The following is a 22,028-nucleotide window of genomic DNA, read 5'->3' on the forward strand; positions in this document are numbered from 1 at the left end:
ACAGGCTGGGTGCTTCTCTCATAGAAAAACAGAAGACTGAGGGGGTGACCTATTCGAGGGCTTTAGAAATGTGAATGGTTTCGATAAGACTGGATACTGTTTCCTTTCGTGGGGTGGAGACTATCCAACGACCATCGGTCAAAGATAGTCACCAAGAAATCTCTCCACTTGCCTGGATGAGTGCAGCTCCAACAACACTCAAGAAGCCTGACACCATCCAGGTCAAAGCAGCCCCGCTTGATTGCTCCCCCTTCCACAAACATTCACTCCCTCCACCACCGATGCACAGTGGCAGCCGTGTGTACCATCTACAAGATGCACTGCAGTAACTCGCCAGGGTTCCTTAGACAGCACCTTCCAAACCCACGCCCATCTAGAAGGACAAGAGCAGCAGGTACCTGGGAACCCCACCACCTGGAGGTTCCCCTCCAAGTCACTTACCACCCTGACTTGGAAATATATCGCCATTCCTTCACTGTCGCTGGGGCAACATCCTGGAACGCCCTCCCTAACAGCACAGTGAGTGTACCTACACCTGAAGGACTGCAGCGGTTCAAGAAGGCAACTCACTATCACCTTCTGAAGGGCAACTAGGGATGGGCAATAAATGCTGACTTAGACGTAAATGAATTAAAAACAAATCCGATGGGGAAATCCAGAAGAAACCTCTTCACCCAAAGAGTCATGGGATGGTGGGACGTGCTACCACAGGGAGTGATTGAAGTGAGTAGAAGGGATGCATCGAAGGGGAGATGAGACAAGGTAGAAAGGGATGGAGGGTTATAATGGTGGATCTAGATGAGCAAATTTGGGAGGAGGTTCAAGTGGAGCATAAACACCCGCATGAACTGGTTGGGCCGAATGGACTGCCCCTGCGCCTCCTCTCCCAGTACTCCGGTGAAAAGGCACATTGCGTGGCCTCTTGGGCTATCACGATTGAAAACCGCCATCCTATCATGGTGGCTCTGTCTCTTAGAGAGACACAACGGGAGAAATAATCTGTCAGACCCCTTGACTGAGAATTTCCACCGTCAGACTCTGGAGGTAGTGGGAAAAGTGCAGAGAATGTAGACACATCCACGTTGTTACCATGGCAACAACCTGGGGCTACAAAGAATGCAACAGCCGGTCATGTGCTTTCGTTTTGTTGAAGGTTCCCATGGCACCTCTCATCCCCATTATGATTCTGCCCCAGGCAATGCGGCTGGTCTGGCCGACCCTCTATTAAGAGGAGAAGTTTCTTCCTATCCACCCTATCTATGTCCATCATAATTATGTACACCTCAATCAGGGCTACCTCAGCCTTCTCTGCTCTAAGGAAAGCAACCCCAGCCTAACCAGCCTCTCTCCATAGCTGAAACGCTCCAGACCCTGGTGAATCTCCTCTGCATCCTCTCCAGTGCAATCACATCCTTCCTATAATGTGGTGGGCAGAACTGCAGACAGTGCTCCCGCTGCGGCCTAAGGATGGTTTTACACAGCTCCTTATGCTTCGGCAAATAAAAGCAAGTATCGCATATGCCTTCTGAAGGGGTGAAGAGAATAAGATGGGGGCAGGCTCGTGTGGAGCATAAACCTGTGCATGAACCAGTTCCACTGTTGCTTCTAGTCTTAACCTTTATTAGTGTCACAAGGAGGCTTACATTAACACTGCAATGAAGTTACTGTGAAAATCCCCTCATCGCCACATTCCGGCGCCTGTTCGGGTACACAGAGGGAGAATTCAGAATTCCCAATTCACCTAACAAGCACGTCTTTCAGGACTTGTGGGAGGAAACCGGAGCACCCGGAGGAAACCCCACGCAGACACGGGGAGAACGTGCAAGCTCCGCACAGACAGTGACCCGAGCCGGGAATCGAACCCGGATCCCTGGCGCTGTGAAGCAACCGTGCTAACCACTGTGCTACCGTGCCGCCCCAAAATCTCCCATCAAGTTATTACTGCGATGGCTGGGATTCAAACCCGGGTCAACTGCTTGGAAGGCAGCTATGCTCACCACTATACCACCATCGCTCACTCGAACCTTCTTGAAGAGGCATCTTCACAATACTGTTCAGTAAGCCTCTTTCTCCTGAGTGTGGGATGCGCCTTACAGCTTTTGACAGATTTGAGTACGGCTGTTGGGTCTGAGGAAATTACTGTTCTGCGGCTCGGCCCTGGGTGAACAATTGAAAGTATGAATGTTAAAGAAGATTGACTGAGCTATCAGTGCTCTGTGGCCCCTAATATATGTAAACCAGTTGCCTAAAGAGAGGCCTGACCCTGTGAGTCTCGGATGAGTCAGTCAGCAAGCAGTCACAACGGCAGAAAGAGCATGTGTCTGAATACAAAGAGATAATTAAGAAATACTGGGACTCGTGCATGATTTATGTGCATGGATTAAGTGTCAGATTTGAAAAGTTGTAGGTTAAATTGTGGTGACCTGCTGGAACACAGCTCAAAAATTTCTCTGTATATCATAACTCCTTAAGTGCGGGTGCCAAATGTACTCTTATTATAACGCCGTGCAACAATATCTTGCCATTAGGGACACCCGCTATAGCTGTGCCGCCAAGAGAATGACTCCTTGCTGGCCATGTTACATTGATAACCTTGCTGAAAACATATTCGATTCATCGTGTGTGCATCGGGGTCAGCGTCTCCTTTGGGGAGAGAGCCACGTTTGAGCATTAAGCGAGCGCCTGGAATCGCACGAATTCACAAAAGTCATTTGTCCCAACCAGTCCCTGTAGATACTGAGAACAGACCATGCTGGGAAATCCCCAGCCGGCCAGGCAGCATCTGGGGGGAGAGAAGCAGAATTAACATTTCAGGTCGATGACCTTTCATCAGTCCTTTGGTATTTATGCTGCTGATGCGGGGTAGTCCTAATCTCCGTGCTCATATCCCTGTTTTTCCCCTTATGAAATGAAAATCGCTTATTGTCACAAGTAGGCTTCAAATGAAGTTACTGTGAAAAGCCCCTAGTCGTCACATTCCAGCTCCTGTTCAGGCAGGCTGGTATGGGAATTGAACCGTGCTGCTGGCCTGCCTTGGTCTGCTTTCAAAGCCAGCGATTTAGCCCTGTGCTAAACAGCCCCTTATCCTTTCAACCAACTACTTATTTCCATCCAAAACTACCTGTCCTGATAAATCTATCAAGGTAAAGTTTCATATGGAGTGCACATTGTGTCTTGTAGGGACAGACCCATGTGGACCCATGTGTGGGCTGAATTGGCACACTCGGCTAAATTGCTGACTTTTAAAGCAGACCAAGGCAGGCCAGCAGCACGGTTCGATTCCTGTACCAGCATCCCCGAACAGGTGCCGGAATGTGGCGACTAGGGGCTTTTCACAGTAACTTAATTGAAGCCTACTTGTGACAATAAGCGATTTTCATTTCATTTCAAATGGCTTTTAGAATAGAGCAAGAATTGGGGTAGAAAGTCAACCATGATCTTAAGGGCAGCACGGTAGCATTTTGGATAGCACAGTTGCTTCACAGCTCCAGGGTCCCAGGTTCGATTCCGGCTTGGGTCACTGTCTGTGCGGAGTCTGCACATCCTCCCCGTGTGTGTGTGAGTTTCCTCCGGGTGCTCCGGTTTCCTCCCACAGTCTAAAGATGTGCAGGTTAGGTGGATTGGCCATGATAAATTGTCTTTAGTGTCCAAAATTTTCCTTAGTGTAGGGTGGAGTTGCTGGGTTATGGGGATAGGGTGGAGGTGTGGACCTTGGGTAGGGTGCTCTTTCCAAGAGCCGGTGCAGACTCGATGGGCCGAATGGCCTCCTTCTGCACTGTAAATTCTATGAAATATCCATTTATCAAAGCCAAGAGCGGATTAGCACAGCTAACTTCACATAATCTCTAAGCATTAGTAAACAGTCAAGATCCCCCCACCTGTTAGGCTCTGACTTGCAGTTTTGTTGGAAGTTCTTGGGCGGCGCGGTAGCACGGTGGTTAGCACTGCTGCCTCACAGCTCCAGGGACCCAGGGTCAATTCCGGCCCCGGTTTCCTCCCACAGTCCAAAGATGCGCAGGTTAGGTGGGCTTACGGGGAGTGGGTCGAGGTAAGGTTGGTGGAGACTCGATGGCCAAATGGCCTGCTTCTGTACTGCAGGAATCCAATGGTTCTACGTGGGAGGAATCCCAGTTGCTAGTTACACCTCCAACCTTTTGCATTCTATGAATGAAGAAATTGGGTCGGCCAATACGTGATAAGTGCTTCAGAGGGCTGCCGGAATTCAGGGACGGGATTCTTCGGAAACCGGCGGGGCGGGCAACTCCAAGTGGCATGAACCACTCCGGTTTCGGGCCGCCCCGAAGGTGCAGAATCCTCCGCACCTTCAGAGGCTAGGCTGGCGCTGGAGTGGTTGGCGTTGCGCCGGCCGGCGCGGAAGGGGCTTGGCGCCACGCCAACCGGCGCCGAAGGGCCTCCACCGGCCAACGCAAGTTGCCGCATGCGCGGGAGCGCCAACACGTGCTGGCGTCATCCCAGCTCACGTGCAGGGGGGGGTGCATCTCCGCGCCAGCCATGGGGGACCCGTACACCAGCTGGTGCGGAGGAATAGAGTGCCTCCACGGCACAGGCCCTCCCGTGGATCGGTGGGCTCCGATCGCAGGCCAGGACACCGTGGGAGCACCCCCTGGGGCCAGATCCCCCTACGCCCCCCTGAGGACCCCGGAGGCCGCCCGCGGAGCCATGCCCACCCGTAGGTACCTGTCGTAACATACGCCGGCGGACCCGACGAAAACGGGCGGCCACTCGGCCCATCGTGGGCCGGAGAATCACTGGTGGGGGGGTCCGCTGCCAGCGGCCGCCGACCGGCACGGTGCGATTCCCGCCCCCGCCAAATCCCCGGCGCCGGAGAATTTGGCGGGGGTGGGATTCACGCCGCCCCCCCCCCCCCCGGCGATTCTCCGGCCCGGTGGGGGGTCGGAGAATCCCGCCCTAGGTATCCGCTATGAGTTTTGCCACAGACGTTCACCCATTGATGGGATGACTAAGCAGAGGTTTGAGTCCTTGTGGGGCAGGCCGTCAGTGCCAACGCCTCCTCACGCACAGCATGGTGAGGGGTAGAACTCGCTCTAAAATAGACGAGTGCCACCATCTTCCTCATGCACAGCAAGGCCACAGTGAATGAAGGAATCATCAGTGAATTACTGAGGTTGGAGAGTAGATGCTTGCCTCTTTGTGACGCAGTGGCCCCTGGAGACTAGAGTCCGTCCTCCAAGTAGTGACTCCAAAAACTGTTGCTCCAAGATGGGCCGGAGACTTTTCTTCAGCTGCCTTTAGCACGGTGAAAAGACCTAGACCATCCAAAATCAGAGTTTATTGATTAACAACAGCTCAGTCCAGGTCCTCGTCCCAGGGTTTTTAGCAGAGGGACATGCCTGTTATGAGGTTAGCCACCCACCTCTCCCTCCTGATACGAGACTGCATAGGCCAGAGAGTCCGCTTGCGACAACTTTTTTGCTGCAAGTTCATCCCACAAGTCACTTGGTCATGAGTAGAAACTCGAAGATCCAAAGATCGAAGTTTGTACACTCCCGGCCTGCGGAGTTCTTCTTTTCCGAAGACATCCCGGTGACATTTTGCAGCCCTCCCCCTCTCCGGCCTTTCCACCCACCCTTGAGGTTTCCAGCTCCCCCCACAATATGGTGGCTTCAGCTAGCCCACCTGCCCTGAAGACAATCAAAGCACCTCACCGGCCAATTAATGGGCAGTTAAGGGCTGTTTCCGTCGTAATAATACCTCCGGCTGGGGAAGGCGGAACAAAGGAGGCGACCCCACTCTTTTGTGACCTGAGGTTAATAGGTGGGAAGGAAAGGGGGTACCTTCTTTTGGGGATGCCCTGTCCCCGTTAAGGGGCAAGTCCCAAGATCGTCTTTATTCTCCCCCTCCCCTCTCACACAGGCCGCCAGATCCCAACACACTCCCCACCAGCCTCTGTCTCCTCTCCAAGGTCTGCAATCTCTCCTGATGTAAAACCCAGATTCACCTGGAGGGTGGGGGCAGGGGCGGATCTACTATGAAACTAATGAAGCTTAAGTTTCAGGGCCCCTGATGCACTAAGTGTCAAGAACCACAAAGACATGTGAGACTTTAAACAAGGCTTTAATACACTACATAGGAAGCTTACCCGACACAGATGACCCCAGACAAAATGGGTCTGGTCTCAGAAGCTGGGTCTTATACCTAACTCCCGGGGGAGTGGCCAAGGCGGAGCTCTCCGTGGCCAGGTCAAGTTACATACAGGTGACCGAACCTCTACAGAGCTACAGTACAATACACAGTACCATACACAGGATTACAGGGCCACGTTACACACAACTATTATATAACTATGTACAATGCTAGGGAAGTACAGTGGTGTATCACCACAGCCCCTAATCCCGGAGGGGCCCCAGAAGCGACTTTAGTCCACATTGCTCAAAAATATTGGGTCGACTGTATGAGAAGGGGTTTAAAATAATAATATTAATAATATAGTGTAATTCAATACAAAATAATAGTTAAAATAAAAATTAAAAGGTTATTAAAGTATCATGTAGGCTAGCCGTAAATGAAGAAACGTTCAAATTAAGGATGTTTCATTCTAAATATATTTATGCATATTTTCTCTAGAAAATGACATTGCAAGGAAGCTCTCATATGACAAAACTGTACGTGAATATGTTGCTAGAAAAAAAGAAAAAAGAGTATTTTGTAAAATGTGCTTCATGTAGTATGTATTCTCATAGGTGTCTAAAATAAAAGATTATATTGACTGTGGTCTTTTCTATGTTTTATTTCATCATTCTATGATGCATCAATGATGCATATAACATTTCGCTAATATTCATCCTCCCATAACTCGAAAACTGTAAGGCATAGGAAATTTTTATTTACACCAGTGACTTTGACATGTGAGATAATCCAGTACAGCAATTTTAATCAAAATCCGAGATGTAGTGGTTGAAGTTTTTAAAAATTTGTGGTGATCTGTCGTGGAACAACCCCATTGAAGAAGATGACAGTGGTTACCCGGACCTCGTTGCTGGTTGCGAAGGGGCCCCCATAACAGTTCAAGCTTCAGGGCCCAAAAATGTAGGCCCGCCACTGGGTGGGGGGGGGGAGAGCAATGAGCATCCTGGTAAAATTCACCTCATTGTCTTGGGAAATGGCCCCATGCGCTGGAGAATTCCCCAGTAGCTTGCCTATTCTCAACAGGTGAAGCTAGGAAACGAATTGCAGCAGGTTATTTGACCATGTGAGGGCAATATGAGCAGAATTCTGTCATCACCTGACGCTCACGCACATCTAGCACACGAACAGGTCTGCAGCCCTGCTAATTTTCCTTTCCTTCTGAGGCACGATAAAATTTGGCTGGAGACCAAGTTGAATTCAAACTGAGGCTTTATTAGTATCTGATGTGTGGCCTCCTACAGCAGCTGACAAAATGGCTGCGAGCTGAAGGCCACGCATATTTATAACCCGGCTCCTGGGCGGAGCTAGCATGCAGGGGCCCAGGTGAACCTGTAGTGCAGGTTCTACCGTACAACCCTTAATATAGGAACACAGTGGTTTACCACACCTTCCCCTAACCTCCCCCAGGGAGCTGTAGCTAACTGCCACCATGGATCAGCGATGAACTCAGTGATCAGCGCGGGGCTCGAACCTGGGACTGTCTTAGATTCCTCAGACCTACAATGCTGGGTGGACTTCCGAATGAGCCTGGTTGAGCTCCTTTCCGATTGAGCCATTTAACCATTGGGAGCCCTGAAACAATCCAGCAGCAAAAACCTTACACAACATTAGCGCGCCGATTTTCAAATCAATATTCTTGTAGTCTTGGCCTTCAGATTTATTGAGTGATTTCTACTGGTCTCTGAAGAAAAGAACAAGATAGAAATGGGAACTGGACTCGCGGTCAATACTCTCCTAACACCAACAGATTTGCCGTGTAGCCTTCAACCATTTAATGAGTGAATCAAGTCCATTCAGTGACAAGTCAAAGTAGGCTTGTGATCCACAATAAAAGTTTATTTACCTCGACAGCTGTTTCGCCAATAATGAAGATTTACTCCGACATCTCACTCCTTCCACCGAGGAAGATGCAAATGACAACTCATGAGAAAAAAATATTGCTGATGTTGTTAGCACTTTGTTATCGGAATTGTTAACCTGCTTACAATAATACAGATTCATTTCGTTGAATTTCTTTTAATGATATTAGCATCGCTGACAATCATCTCTATTAAAGAACAAAGAAGAGTAGGCAGCACGATAGCACAGTGGTTAGCACGGTTGCTTCACAGCGCCAGGGTCCCAGGTTCGATTCCCGGTTTGGGTCACTGTCTGTGTGGAGTTTGCATGTTCTCCCCGTGTCTGCGTGGGTTTCCTCCGGGTGCTCTGGTTTCCTCCCACAGTCCAAAGACGTGAAGGTTGGGTGGATTGGCTGTGCTAAATTGCCCATGGTGTCCAAAAAGGTTGGGTGGGGATAGGGTGGAGGCATGGGCTTAAGTGGGGTGCTCTTTCCAAGGGCTGGTGCCGACTCAATGGGCCAAATGGCCTCCTTCTGTACTGTAAATTCTATGGTTCTATAAGAGTACAGCACAGGAACAGTCCCTTCGGACTCAATTTGTGCTGTTTTCCTGCACCCGCCCCCCCCAACTAAGGGGCCAGAAAACGAAGGTAAACCTGTATCTATTTAATGGCTTTAGTATAAGGAGCCATGGCAAGGCGCTCCGTTGAGGCATGTCCAGGCGAGAGATAGTCAGAGATATGAGGGGGGGTGACCGAAAGGTTGGTCAAAGAAGAGGGTTTTAGCCAAAGTCTTAAAGGAGCGGAGGGAGGTGGAGAGGTTTCCCGAGGGAATTCCGCAGCTGAAAGCTGGGTTGGTTATGATGAGATGAGGGGAGGAACAGGCAAGAGCTGGAGGAATGCACGGTCCTGACCGGGTTAGAGAAAGGGGTTGTTGGGCTGGAGGAGACAGGGTGCGGTAGGGCAATGGAGGGATTTAAACACAAGGATCAATATTTTAACTTTGAGGCTTTAGGGAATGGGGAGCCAATATTGGCCAATGGACACAGGATTTGGCAGGATATAAGCAAAGACAATCCTGCATTTATGTAGAATCTTTCACAAACTCAGGAAATCCCATTGCTTTTTACAGCCAATTAAGTACTTTTCAAAGAGTAGCCACTGTGTTCATGGTCGGCATAGTTACCATAAACAAGGTAACAATGACTGGATAAGGTTTTCAGTAATGTTGACTAACAGATAAATATTAGCCAAGAACAGTCCCTTGGTCTTCTTTGGAATAGTGTCATGGAATCTTTTATACCCATCTGAGGGAGCAAAGATTTAATGTATCATTAGACACCTCCGACAGTGCACCATGTCAGTGCAGCTTTGATTTCAGTGTTGAAGCTCTCGAGCGGGACTTGATCCCACAACCTGCTGATTCAGAGACCAGGCTGCTACCCCGCTGAGCCACAGCTGAAACCGCAAGAGCTTTCTCACAGTTCCCCCTCCCACAATGTCCCAGGTTGTTAAAGCACCATGTGATACTAAAATGTTACACATCGGTAATCCCCCAGCTTTAATCCCAATTTAGCAGTGAGTTAGCGAGTCCGGGATAGGGCGGGAATGATGGTCGGAACCTTCCCGGCCCCTTGAAAGCGGCTTCGGAGTTCGACCATGAGACTATAAGACCGAGGAGTAAAATTCGGCCATTCGGCCCATCAAGTCTGCTCTGCCATTCAATCATGGCTGATATGTTTCTCATCCCCATTCTCCTGCCTTCTTCCCAGAACCCCTGATCCCCTTATTAATCAAGAACCTATCTATCTCTGTCTTAAAGACACTCAGTGATTTGGCCTCCACAGCCTTCTGCGGCAAAGAGTTCCACAGATTCACCACCTGGCTGAAGAAATTCCTCCTCATCTCAGTTTTAAAGGATCATCCCTTCAGTTTCCACGTCCACTCTATCCAGGCCTCGCAGTATCCTGTAAGTTTCAATAAGATCCCCCCTTATCCTTCTGAACTCCAACGAGTACAGACCCAGAGTCCTCAATCGGTCCTCATATGACAAGCGCTTCATTCCAGGGATCATTCTTGTGAACCTCCTCAAGGCCGGAAAATCCTTCCTCAGCTAGTTGGCGAGAAGGAATCGGGAAACTCTGTTGGGATGTTTCCATGACATTGTCCTGCCTGCGATGGGTTTGCCAGGGTTGGGCTGCCATGGAAACGGGCTGTCAGATTCCACAGATGTGGGCAACCAATCAATCCAAAGTCCACCATCCTTCATCGACTGAACTTCAACATCGGATGGCCGTTCCCAGTGAGCCTGTAACACGGCAACGCCTTGGGGGCGGCTTCCTGGTGGCAGGTCAGCAGAAGAGCCTATGCTCAAACTCCCAATCACAGAGTCAAAGGGCAATGGCAATGACGATTCCAGTGAAGGGCCTCCCTATTCCTTCCCCCCATCCTCCCCATCCTCCCCCCCACCACACTGATAGCCCAAACATGTCAGGGCTTATTCGTCTTTCATGGATGTTTAGCACACTGGGCTAAATCGCTGGCTTTGAAAGCAGACCAAGGCAGGCCAGCAGCACGGTTCAATTCCCGGACCAGCCTCCCTGAACAGGCGCCGGAATGTGGCGACTAGGGGCTTTTCACGGTAACTTCATTTGAAGCCTACGTGTGACAATAAGCGATTTTCATTTCATTTCATAGAATTTACAGTGCAGAAGGAGGCCATTCGGCACATCGAGTCTGCACTGGCCCTTGGCCAGCATACTCTACTTAAGCCCACGCCTCCACCCTATCCCCGCAACCCCACCCAAATGTTTTTGACACGAAGGACAATTTAGCGCGGCCAATCCACCTAACCTGCACAGCTTTGGACTGTGGGAGGCAACGGGAGCACCCGGAGGAAACCCACGGGGAGAACGTGCAAACTCCAGGCAGACAGTGACCCAAGCTGGGAATCGAACCTGGGACCGTGAAGCAACCGTGCTAACCACTGTGCTACTGTGCTGTCTTTCTAAATGTTCCTCAGCTATCTGAAAAACCCTCCACTTTGAGGGCACCCACACGGTCCCCCGCCCGCCTCGAGGGGGGATGCGGCCCCTTACATCGGACCTCCCAAGTCACAGCCCCACCCACGCACCTGTGATAGGCCGCCTCCTGAAAAAGTGCCGTGCGGACGGAGGTCACGGATGGGGTCGTGACCCGGAACTTGTCCCGCCCCTTGACGACGTGATATGGCGGGAAGATTCCGCCCAATGTCACCTATGTCAGTTTGGGGATAATCGCGAGAAGGTCTGGTCCAGCAAGCGGCAATGCAACATTTATATAAGAAGCTGCAGTATTCACCGCGGCCAGACCTGATGAGTAACTATTAGATCCTAACGCCTCAGGATATTTCTTTTTAAATGTCAGCCGCACTCAGCAATCATCACATCTGCTTTATTTATTTATTTTTGCTATTTATTTAAAGAATAAAATGTTTCCAAACTGTTATTAACTGTGATAACCTCCGACTGCCAGCAGTTATCTTCAGCAAGGCAAGTTGTCCCTTCATGTTGATTTAATGCTTTGGACCTTGGCCCTGACATTTAATCAACACACGAGCCTTCATTGCACCAAACGTTGGTGACAAACAGAAATCATTGCTTGGCTTCAGTTGAGTAGCCGAATTTGTACTTCAAGCTGTTTTATAAACACTGCTGACATTCAGGAACCTTGGACTATGGTGGGGCCACACCGTACACTGGACAACAACAGCAACTTGCACTTGCACGCCGCCTTGAGCCGGGAAATGTACCCCCAAGATGGTTGACAGGGGCGCGTTCAGACAACATATGACGCTGATCCACGCAAGGAGGTAACAAGACAAGCAATTGGGAGTGTGGCCAAACGGGCTTTAAGGGGCATCATTAAGAAGAGAGAGAGAGAGAGAGAAGCAAAGAGGTTAACGGATGAAATTCCGGAGCTTCGGGCCCAGGCAGCGGAAGGCACGATCAGCACGATCGGCAATGATGGAACGATTGAAATCAGGAACGGTCAGAGGCCAGAATTGGAGGAGGGAAGTGTTCTCGGAGGACTGTAACTTGGGGGGGGGGGGGGGGGGGGGGAGGGAACAAGGCAGGGAGGCCCCACGGAGGGATTTCGACGCAAGGATGAGTATTTTAACTCTCGCTGGATGGAGAACCAATGTAGGTCAGCAAGCACAGGGGTGAGGGGTCAAGGGAGGGCAGAAGATGGGGGTGGAGGGGGAGTTGTGGGGGGGGGGGTCGCAATTTGTAATCTGTTTTCACATCAGTTAACTTGAATTCAAAATGAAAGACAAGCATCCCCAATAAATCTGAAAGACAAGTGGGAAAAGCACGATGGCCCACTCATGGCAAAGAAAGTCCAGTTAATGCCTCAGGCGAGAGCTTTCCTTCATGAGGCCAGACGTGAGGCCTGAGGAGCCCCTGTGGTGACCTGGGCCAGGACAAATGTGGGAAGGGACAATAAGAGGTCAAGAGTTCAGATGTGCGAATGACTTTCGCCCAGATGAAGCTAATCGTATTTAATAGCCTGGGAACCACATTTTCCCGTACCAGCCTCCCCGAACAGCGCCGGAATGTGGCGACGAGGGTTTTTCCACAGTAACTTCATTCAAGCCCACTTGTGACAATAAGCGATTATTATTATTAAAATGCTGGAAAGAGATGCAACGAGCTACTTACTATATACAAAGGTCATCTCAATAAAGTTTGTGAGAAGACCAAGAGGTGTTGGGTGGGTGGGTGCTGGGGAGGGGCAGCCATGATCATAATCATAAGGGAAAACATGAAATGTGTGATTACTGAGGACATGCTTCCATCAGTGGGCTGGGAATCCCGTTTTTTCAGATAATATGAACCGGCTGGGAGGGCCGAAGGGCCTGTTCCAGTGCTGTAATTTTCTTTGTTCTTTGTTCTTCCAGTCCAAACAAAGGAAACACGGCTGCAAAGGTAGAAGTGTGGGCCTTGATATGGACGCGGAGGTGGGGGAAAGAATGTTGAGCTGCTGCAGACCATAGGCCCGATTCAACGGCCCAGCGAGAGAAAGGCCCAGAATGCGACGCATCGCGGGATTCCGTGGAACCTTGCAAAACATTTCAAGCTTCGCGAATCTCACAGGCGTCCTCTTGCGAGATTCAAGGCGCCGTTTATCTCTTTGTCTATTTTCTTCTTCCCTTTTCTGTTTGCTTCCTGTTACATTTGAGGAGTAGTTATGCTACCTTAGGCCCCAGGAATGAATCTCATCAGCTGCGATGACATAATGGAATTTTGAGCGGGCTAAATTGGAAAATTACTGCTTTAAGCAAATTCTGGGATCTGAGTTTCCTTGGATTTCCTCTTGCACATGTGTGTGTGTATGTGTGTGTGTGTGTGTGTGTGTGTGGGGGGGGCGGTGTTGGCAAGTGCTCTGGAACAGACAGGTTGTACAGGGCTTGTAGAATTCTGGTACTGTGACGTTCAAACAATCATGGAAACTCACTAGCGTAGATGAGAAAGACTTGCATTTTTATACAGTGCGTTGCAAGACCCCAGGATGCCCCAGGGAGGTTTACAAACAGCGATGTCCTTCATGGCAGTCACTGTTGTAATCTCGGAAACACCACAGTTTCAACTGGACAGCATGGGGAAATAATAATGATAACCTTTATTAGTGTCACAATTAGGCTTACATTAACACTGCAATGAAGTTACTGTGAAAATCCCCTCATCGCCACATTCCGCCGCCTGTTCGGGTACACTGATGGGGAATTCAGAATGTTCAATTCACCCAACAAGCACGTCTTTCGGGACTTGTGGGAGGAAACTGGAGCACCTGGAGGAAACCCACGCAGACATGGGGAGAACATGCAGACTCCACACAGGCAGTGACCCAAGCCGGGAATCGAACCTGCGACCCTGCGCTGTGAAGCAACAGTGCTTACCACTGTGCTACCGAGGCACCCATAAAAAACAGATGATTTATTTCTTTCATGATATCGATTGAGCGGCTAAATGGGAGCAGCAACTTTCAAATGGTGCCATGGGATCTGATACATCAACATGCAGGGAGGGCAGGCAGGGATCTGGGGCAGGATTCTCCGGCCTCACGTCTGCGTGTTTCTCAGTGGCGCTACATTCGTTGGTGGCGGGATTTTTTACTCCCAACTCTTGTCAGTGGGAATTCCCATTGAAGCCACCCCACGCCGCCGGGAACCTGCGGTGGGAGGGGGGGGTAGGTGCACTGCCGGCGGGACCAGAGATTCCCAACTGCCGGAGAATTCCGGCCCGGGATTTAATGTCTTCATTTTAAATGCGGTGCCTCCGACAGCGCAGCACTCCCTCAGTAGCGCACCGAAGTGCTGGCCGACTCTGGGTACAATCTCTCGGGTGGGACGTGTACATCGACCCGCTACCTGAGAGGCAAGAATGATGCTGCCATCGTGGGAGAGCTGGCACCTATCGATGAGCTGTCTGTTTCTCCGCCAGATCCCATGTGTAATGATTGACATCGCTCACAAACATTCACGGTTTTCCGACCTAATTCAGATTGTCTTGTCACTGTTCAAACGCGCTGCCTCGTTACCCTTTATCAAGTGATTTTTAGTTTTATTTGAGTTGTTTTATGATTCCACTGCCTGGAGACAGGATATTGATCTTTTCCTGCCTTCTTTGCGGCCGGCATTGTAACAGACCGAAGCTAATTAATTATCCAGGCCACCCACAGTCAGCACCGTACTGATTAGATCTGGGCACTATGGGTTCTATATTTTTGTCTCAATACAACTGATATAATCAGCGATGAATTATGAACCAGAATGATTAATTAGGCCCACTCCCCATTTTCCTTGATCCCCAGGGAGACCAAAAGTCTGTCTGACCAAGCCTTAAATGTACTCAACAATAGAGCAATCGCAACTCACTGGGGTAGAGAACTCGAAATGTTCACGACCCTTTTGCTATGTATTGTAACCAATGTCCTCTGTGTAGTGTGTTAGATTATTACATGGTGACATCATCAGGGGCACTTGGGAGATTTTCCCTCACTTCCATCTTAGACTGTGAGTGAGGCATGACTTGAGATAAAACCTGATAGCACCCCTAAGTGCGGAAAGGCAGGAACTGTGCCTTATGCTGTCAAACCAAAAGTCGAAGTGCAACTTGATCAAAGATGGAGTGATCGAGAGTGTGACGACGAGCGATTGGGAAACCCTATGTGGCAAAATGGCCAACGGCCTGAATCTTAGGCCCGATCCAGAATTGGACACTTTAAATTAAATCAAGCTGTAGCGAACAAAGGACCTTGAATTAGAACATAGAACATATAGTGTAGAAGGAAGCCATTCAGCCCATCAAGTCTGCACCGACCAACTTAAGCCCTCACTTCCACCTTATCCCCGTAACCCAATAACCCCTCCTAACCATTTTGGTCACTAAGGGCAATTTATCATGGCCAATCCACCTAACCTGCACATCTTTGGACTGTAGGAGAAAACCGGAGCACCTGGAGGAAACCCACGCAGACACGGGGAGAACGTGCAGACTCCACTTAGACAGTGACCCAGCGGGGAATCGAACCTGCGATCCTGGCGCTGTGAAAAAACAGTGCTATCCACTTGTGCTACCATGCTGCCCATAAATGAATGGTACAAAGCTTCTGTGAGGAATGAGATTTTTTTTGATCTTACCGCCTGACATTTCTACCATAGTAGAGTGGCCACAACAAGACCAAGTCACTCACCGTGAACAGACATTGAAACCAAGAAATTTGGATCAAGGCTAAAGACACTCATGGTGATGTAGATACATATTGTACAATAATAACACTTGATTAAATCATCACTGTTCTCCATGAGTAAATGTTGAGGTTAATATTTGTTGTCACCCTACAGGAGCCAAGGGGGAGGGGTTATTTGTATTGTAGTCAATGTCCTCTGTGTAGTGTGTCACATGATTATGTGGTGACATCATCAGAGGCACTTGGGAGATTTCCCTCTCTTCCATCTTAGACTGCGAGTGAGCAACACCTCTGTAAATAAACTCCAGCAACTGGTTAAGTAACCAATTAAGTGGCAACCTGGTTATTCTTTGTCTATACTGCAGGTAAAAGTAAACCCCCCAAAACATTTCTCCTCATCTCAATCCTAAATGACCATCCCCCTTACACTTAGACCGTGTCCCCCATGTTTTAGATTCCCTGACCAGAGGAAAAAAATCTCTTAGCGTCCACCCTATTAAACCCCCTTCAGAATCTTGTATGGTTCAATCTGATCACCTCTTCTTCCAAATTTTGCTCGCTTTCCATTACATCACAGGGCAACCCCCTTGTCCCAGGGGCCCACGTATGGAGCCTTTGCTGTATCATCTCCGATGCAAGTATATCTGTTGCAACATACACAAGACCCACGGGGTGGGGCCGGTTTGGCTTCCCGTGCGTCTCGTGGAGTACGAGCTTGCCCGCTGAGGGGTGGAGCTCCCTCACCAGCACGGGGGCAAATCAAGACATAAAAACCCAGGGCCGAGTGTAGGCTGGGTATTCTCCGGCGCTGTTTTTTGGACGAGGGTGGGTTCACGATGTGCTGGCCGGAGGCCGTTGGCAGCGGCCCCCCTGGCAATTCTCCGGACCCCGATGGGCCAAGTGGCCATCCGGATTTGGCCAGTCCTGTCGGCGTGGGTTACGTATGGTCCCACACGGCGGGACCTGGCAGGTAGGTCGGCTGCGGTGGTCTTCGGGGGGGGGGCGGGCGCGGGTGGATCCGACCCCGGGAGGGGCCCCCACGGTGGCCTGACCCGCGATCGGGGCCCCCACGGTGGCCTGACCCGCGATCGGGGCCCACCGATCTGCGGGCGGGCCTCTGCCGTGGGGGCACTCCTTCCTTCCACGCCGGCCCCTCTAGGGCTCCGCCATGACCGGCGCGGAGAAGTGAACCCCCCGTGCATACACCAAAACACGCCGGCGGTTCCGCGTATGCGCGAGATCATGCCGGCCCTTTGCCGCATTCGCGAACTCGCGCAGTCCCTTCAGCGCCGGCTGGAGCGGCGGCAACCCCTCCGGCGTCCACCTAGCCCCCGAGACAGGTGAGAATTCTTCACCTTGGGGGCCTGTTGGCGCCGGAGTCATTGGCACCGGTTTTCCCGCCGGCGTGGGTACGTAGTCCCCGGAAAGGAGAATCCCAGCCGTAACATTTTCAGGGGGCTTGACAGGATAGAAGCTGAGAGGATACTTCCTCTAGAGTCTAGAACCAGAGGGCACATTCTCAGAGTAAAGGGTTCCCCATTTACAAAGAACAACAAAGAACAAAGAAATGTACAGCACAGGAACAGGCCCTTCGGCCCTCCAAGCCCGTGCCGACCATACTGCCCGACTAAACTACAATCTTCTACACTTCCTGGGTCCGTATCCTTCTATTCCCATCCTATTCATATATTTGTCAAGATGCCCCTTAAATGTCCCTATCGTCCCTGCCTCCACTACCTCCTCCGGTAGTGAGTTCCAGGCACCCACTACCCTCTGCATAAAAAACTTGCCTCGTACATCTACTCTAAACTTTGCCCCTCTCACCTTAAACCTATGCCCCCTAGTAATTGACCCCTCTACCCTGGGGAAAAGCCTCTGACTATCCACTCTGTCTATGCCCCTCATAATTTTGTAGACCTCTATCAGGTCGCCCCTCAACCTCCTTCGTTCCAGTGAGAACAAACCGAGTTTATTCAACCGCACCTCATAGCTAATGCCCTCCATACCAGGCAACATTCTGGTAAATCTCTTCTGCACCCTCTCTAAAGCCTCCACATCCTTCTGGTAGTGTGGCGACCAGAATTGAACACTATACTCCAAGTGTGGCCTAACTAAGGTTCTATACAGCTGCAACATGACTTGCTAATTCTTATACTCAATGCCCCGGCCAATGAAGGCAAGCATGCCGTATGCCTTCTTGACTACCTTCTCCACCTGTGTAGCCCCTTTCAGTGATCTGTGGACCTGTACTCCTAGATCTCTTTGACTTTCAATACTCTTGAGGGTTCTACCATTCACTGTATATTCCCTACCTGCATTAGCCCTTCCAAAATGCATTACCTCACATTTGTCCAGGTTAAACTCCATCTGCCATCTCTCCGCCCAAGTCTCCAGACAATCTAAATCCTGCTGTATCCTCAGACAGTCCTCATCGCTATCCGCAATTCCACCAACCTTTGTGTCGTCTGCAAACTTACTAATCAGACCAGTTACATTTTCCTCCAAATCATTTATATATACTACAAAGAGCAAAGGTCCCAGCACTGATCCCTGTGGAACACCACTGGTCACAGCCCTCCAATTAGAAAAGCATCCCTCCATTGCTACCCTCTGCCTTCTATGGCCTAGCCAGTTCTGTATCCACCTTGCCAGTTCACCCCTGATCCCGTGTGACTTCACCTTTTGTACTAGTCTACCATGAGGGACCTTGTCAAAGGCCTTACTGAAGTCCATATAGACAACATCTACTGCCCTACCTGCATCAATCATCTTAGTGACCTCCTCGAAAAACTCTATCAAGTTAGTGAGACACGACCTCCCCTTCACAAAACCGTGCTGCCTCTCACTAATACGTCCATTTGCTTCCAAATGGGAGTAGATCCTGTCTCGAAGAATTCTCTCCAGTAATTTCCCTACCACTGAAGTAAGGCTCACCGGCCTGTAGTTCCCGGGATTATCCCTGCCACCCTTCTTAAACAGAGGAACAACATTGGCTATTCTCCAGTCCTCCGGGACATCCCCTGAAGACAGCGAGGATCCAAAGATTTCTGTCAAGGCCTCAGCAATTTCCTCTCCAGCCTCCTTCAGTATTCTGGGGTAGATCCCATCCGGCCCTGGGGACTTATCTACCTTAATATTTTTTAAGACACCCAACACCTCGTCTTTTTGGATCACAATGTGACCCAGGCTATCTACACCCCCTTCTCCAGACTCAACATCTACCAATTCCTTCTCTTTGGTGAATACTGATGCAAAGTATTCATTTAGTACCTCGCCCATTTCCTCTGGCTCCACACATAGATTCCCTTGCCTATCCTTCAGTGGGCCAACCCTTTCCCTGGCTACCCTCTTGCTTTTTATGTAAGTGTAAAAAGCCTTGGGATTTTCCTTAACCCTATTTGCCAATGACTTTTCATGACCCCTTCTAGCCCTCCTGACTCCTTGCTTAAGTTCCTTCCTACTTTCCTTATATGCCACACAGGCTTCGTCTGTTCCCAGCCTTTTAGCCCTGACAAATGCCTCCTTTTTCTTTTTGACGAGGCCTACAATATCACTCGTCATCCAAGGTTCCCGAAAATTGCCGTATTTATCTTTCTTCCTCACAGGAACATGCCTGTCCTGTATTCCTTTCAACTGATACTTGAAAGCCTCCCACATGTCAGATGTTGATTTGCCCTCAAACATCCGCCCCCAATCTATGTTCTTCAGTTCCCGCCTAATATTGTTATAATTAGCCTTTCCCCAATTTAGCACATTCATCCTCGGACCACTCTTATCCTTGTCCACCAGTACTTTAAAACTTACTGAATTGTGGTCACTGTTACCGAAATGCTCCCCTACTGAAACATCTACCACCTGGCCGGGCTCATTCCCCAATACCAGGTCCAGTACCGCCCCTTCCCTAGTTGGACTGTTTACATATTGTTTTAAGAAGCCCTCCTGGATGCTCCTTACAAACTCTGCCCCGTCTAAGCCCCTGGCACTAAGTGAGTCCCAGTCAATATTGGGGAAGTTGAAGTCTCCCATCACCACAACCCTGTTGTTTTTACTCTTTTCCAAAATCTGTCTACCTATCTGCTCCTCTATCTCCCGCTGGCTGTTGGGAGGCCTGTAGTATACCCCCAACATTGTGACTGCACCCTTCTTATTCCTGATCTCTACCCATATAGCCTCACTGCCCTCTGAGGTGTCCTCTCGCTGTATAGCTGTGATACTCTCCTGAACAAGTAGCGCAACTCCGCCTCCCCTTTTACATCCCCCTCTATCCCGCCTGAAACATCTAAATCCTGGAACGTTTAGCTGCCAATCCTGCCCTTCCCTCAACCAGGTCTCTGTAATGGCAACAACATCATAGTTCCAAGTAGTAATCCAAGCTCTAAGTTCATCTGCCTTACCCGTAATGCTCCTTGCATTAAAGCATATGCACTTCAGGCCACCAGACCCGCTGTGTTCAGCAACTTCTCCCCGTCTGCTCTGCCTCAGAGCCACACTGTCCCTATTCCCTAGTTCTCCCTCAATGCTCTCACCTTCTGACCTATTGCTCCCGTGCCCACCCCCCTGCCATACTAGTTTAAACCCTCCCGTGTGACACTAGCAAATCTCGCGGCCAGGATATTTATGCCTCTCCGGTTTAGATGCAACCCGTCCATCTTATACAGGTCACACCTGCCCCGGATGAGCTCCCAGTGGTCCAGATAACAGAAACCCTCCCTCCTACACCAGCTGTTTAGCCACGTGTTTGTCTGCTCTATCTTCCTATTTCTAGCCTCACTGGCACGTGGCACAGGGAGTAATCCCGAGATTACAACGCTCGAGGTCCTGTCTTTTAACTTTCTGCCTAGCTCCCTGAACTCCTGCTGCAGGACCTCATGCCCCTTCCTGCCTATGTCGTTAGTACCAATATGTACAACGACCTCTGCCTGTTTGCCCTCCCCCTTCAGGATTCCCTCTACCCGTTCGGAGACATCCTGGACCCTGGCACCAGGGAGGCAACATACCATCCTGGAGTCTCTTTCACGTCCACAGAAGCGCCTATCTGTGCCCCTGACTATAGAGTCCCCTATAACTATTACTCTTCTGCGCTTTGACCCTCCCTTCTGAACATCAGAGCCAGCCGTGGTGCCACTGCTCTGGCTGCTGCTGTTTTCCCCTGATAGGCTATCCCCCCCGACAGTATCCAAAGGGGTATATCTGTTCGAGAGGGGGACAACCACAGGGGATTCCTGCACTGACTGCCTGCCCTTTCTGGTGGTCACCCATTTCTCTGCCTGCACCTTGGGTGTGACCACACTTACATAACTGCGATCTATGACGCTTTCCGCCACCTGCATGCTCCTAAGTGCATCCAATTGCTGCTCCAACCGAACCATGCGGTCTGTGAGGAGCTGCAGTTGGGTGCACTTTCTGCAGATGAAGCCATCCGGGACGCTGGAAGCCTCCCGGACCTGCCACATCTCACAGTCAGAGCACAGCACCCCTCTAACTGACATTGCGTCAATTAATTAAAATTAAAATTTGTCTTTTTTTTTTTTTTAATACTTTTTTTTTTTAAATTACAAAGTTACTGTCAACTATCTGTTTCCTAGCACTAGATTTCTAATAGAAATGCGATAGCTAACTATAATATTCTCCGATCTCTGGCTTAGATATCCTCTAAATTATAATTAAGTTATTATGTTTAATTAGTTCCCAAATACTCAAAAAAATTTAGGTTAGAATCCCAACCAGCCACTCAGGTCACAGCTTTTCTGTGATGTCACTTCAGTTTCCCCCCGACACACACAATTTGAAAAAAAGGTATAAAAGTAAAAATCACTTGCTTACCTTCTGAGATGTTCTCAGGTTCTCTCGCTGACAGAGACTGCTCCTCCACCTCCAATCCTTGACCTGCACAATGCTAATAATATAATAATATAATATGGCACTTACCTTACACCAATGGGTCTTATTATTAGGTTAGAGGAGGAGGGTGGGTGGGAGACACTACACGTGTAGTGTCTCGGGTTTCCTCTCCACCAGAATTTATTGGTTGGGGGGGGGGGGAAACTTGCCAGAGGTCGAACTTCCGGTTCCCGCCGAAATCCAAAGGGCTGCTCCTGTAAAGGTAAGTGGTTTTAAACTCACTACTCACCTCCAAGAAGGCCCCTGCGCACCGCTGCCGCCGAAATCCAAAGGGCTGCTCCTGTAAAGGTAAGGTTTTTAAACACACTACTCACCTCCCAGAAGGCCCCTGCGCACCGCTGCCGCCGAAATCCAAAGGGCTGCTCCTGTAAAGGTAAGTGGTTTTAAACTCA

General features: G+C 49.8%; 1 non-coding gene across 1 annotated transcript; it reads right to left on the reverse strand.

The window, feature by feature from the left end:
* Positions 1–1,942: 1,942 nt before the first annotated feature.
* On the reverse strand, positions 1,943–2,014 carry trnag-ucc (transfer RNA glycine (anticodon UCC)). Its single transcript has one exon. It is a non-coding gene; the product is annotated as a tRNA-Gly (tRNA).
* Between the last annotated feature and the right edge of the window lie 20,014 nt (positions 2,015–22,028).

Source organism: Scyliorhinus torazame, chromosome 30 (assembly GCF_047496885.1).
Source record: "Scyliorhinus torazame isolate Kashiwa2021f chromosome 30, sScyTor2.1, whole genome shotgun sequence".
NCBI classification, from domain to species: Eukaryota; Metazoa; Chordata; class Chondrichthyes; order Carcharhiniformes; family Scyliorhinidae; genus Scyliorhinus; species Scyliorhinus torazame.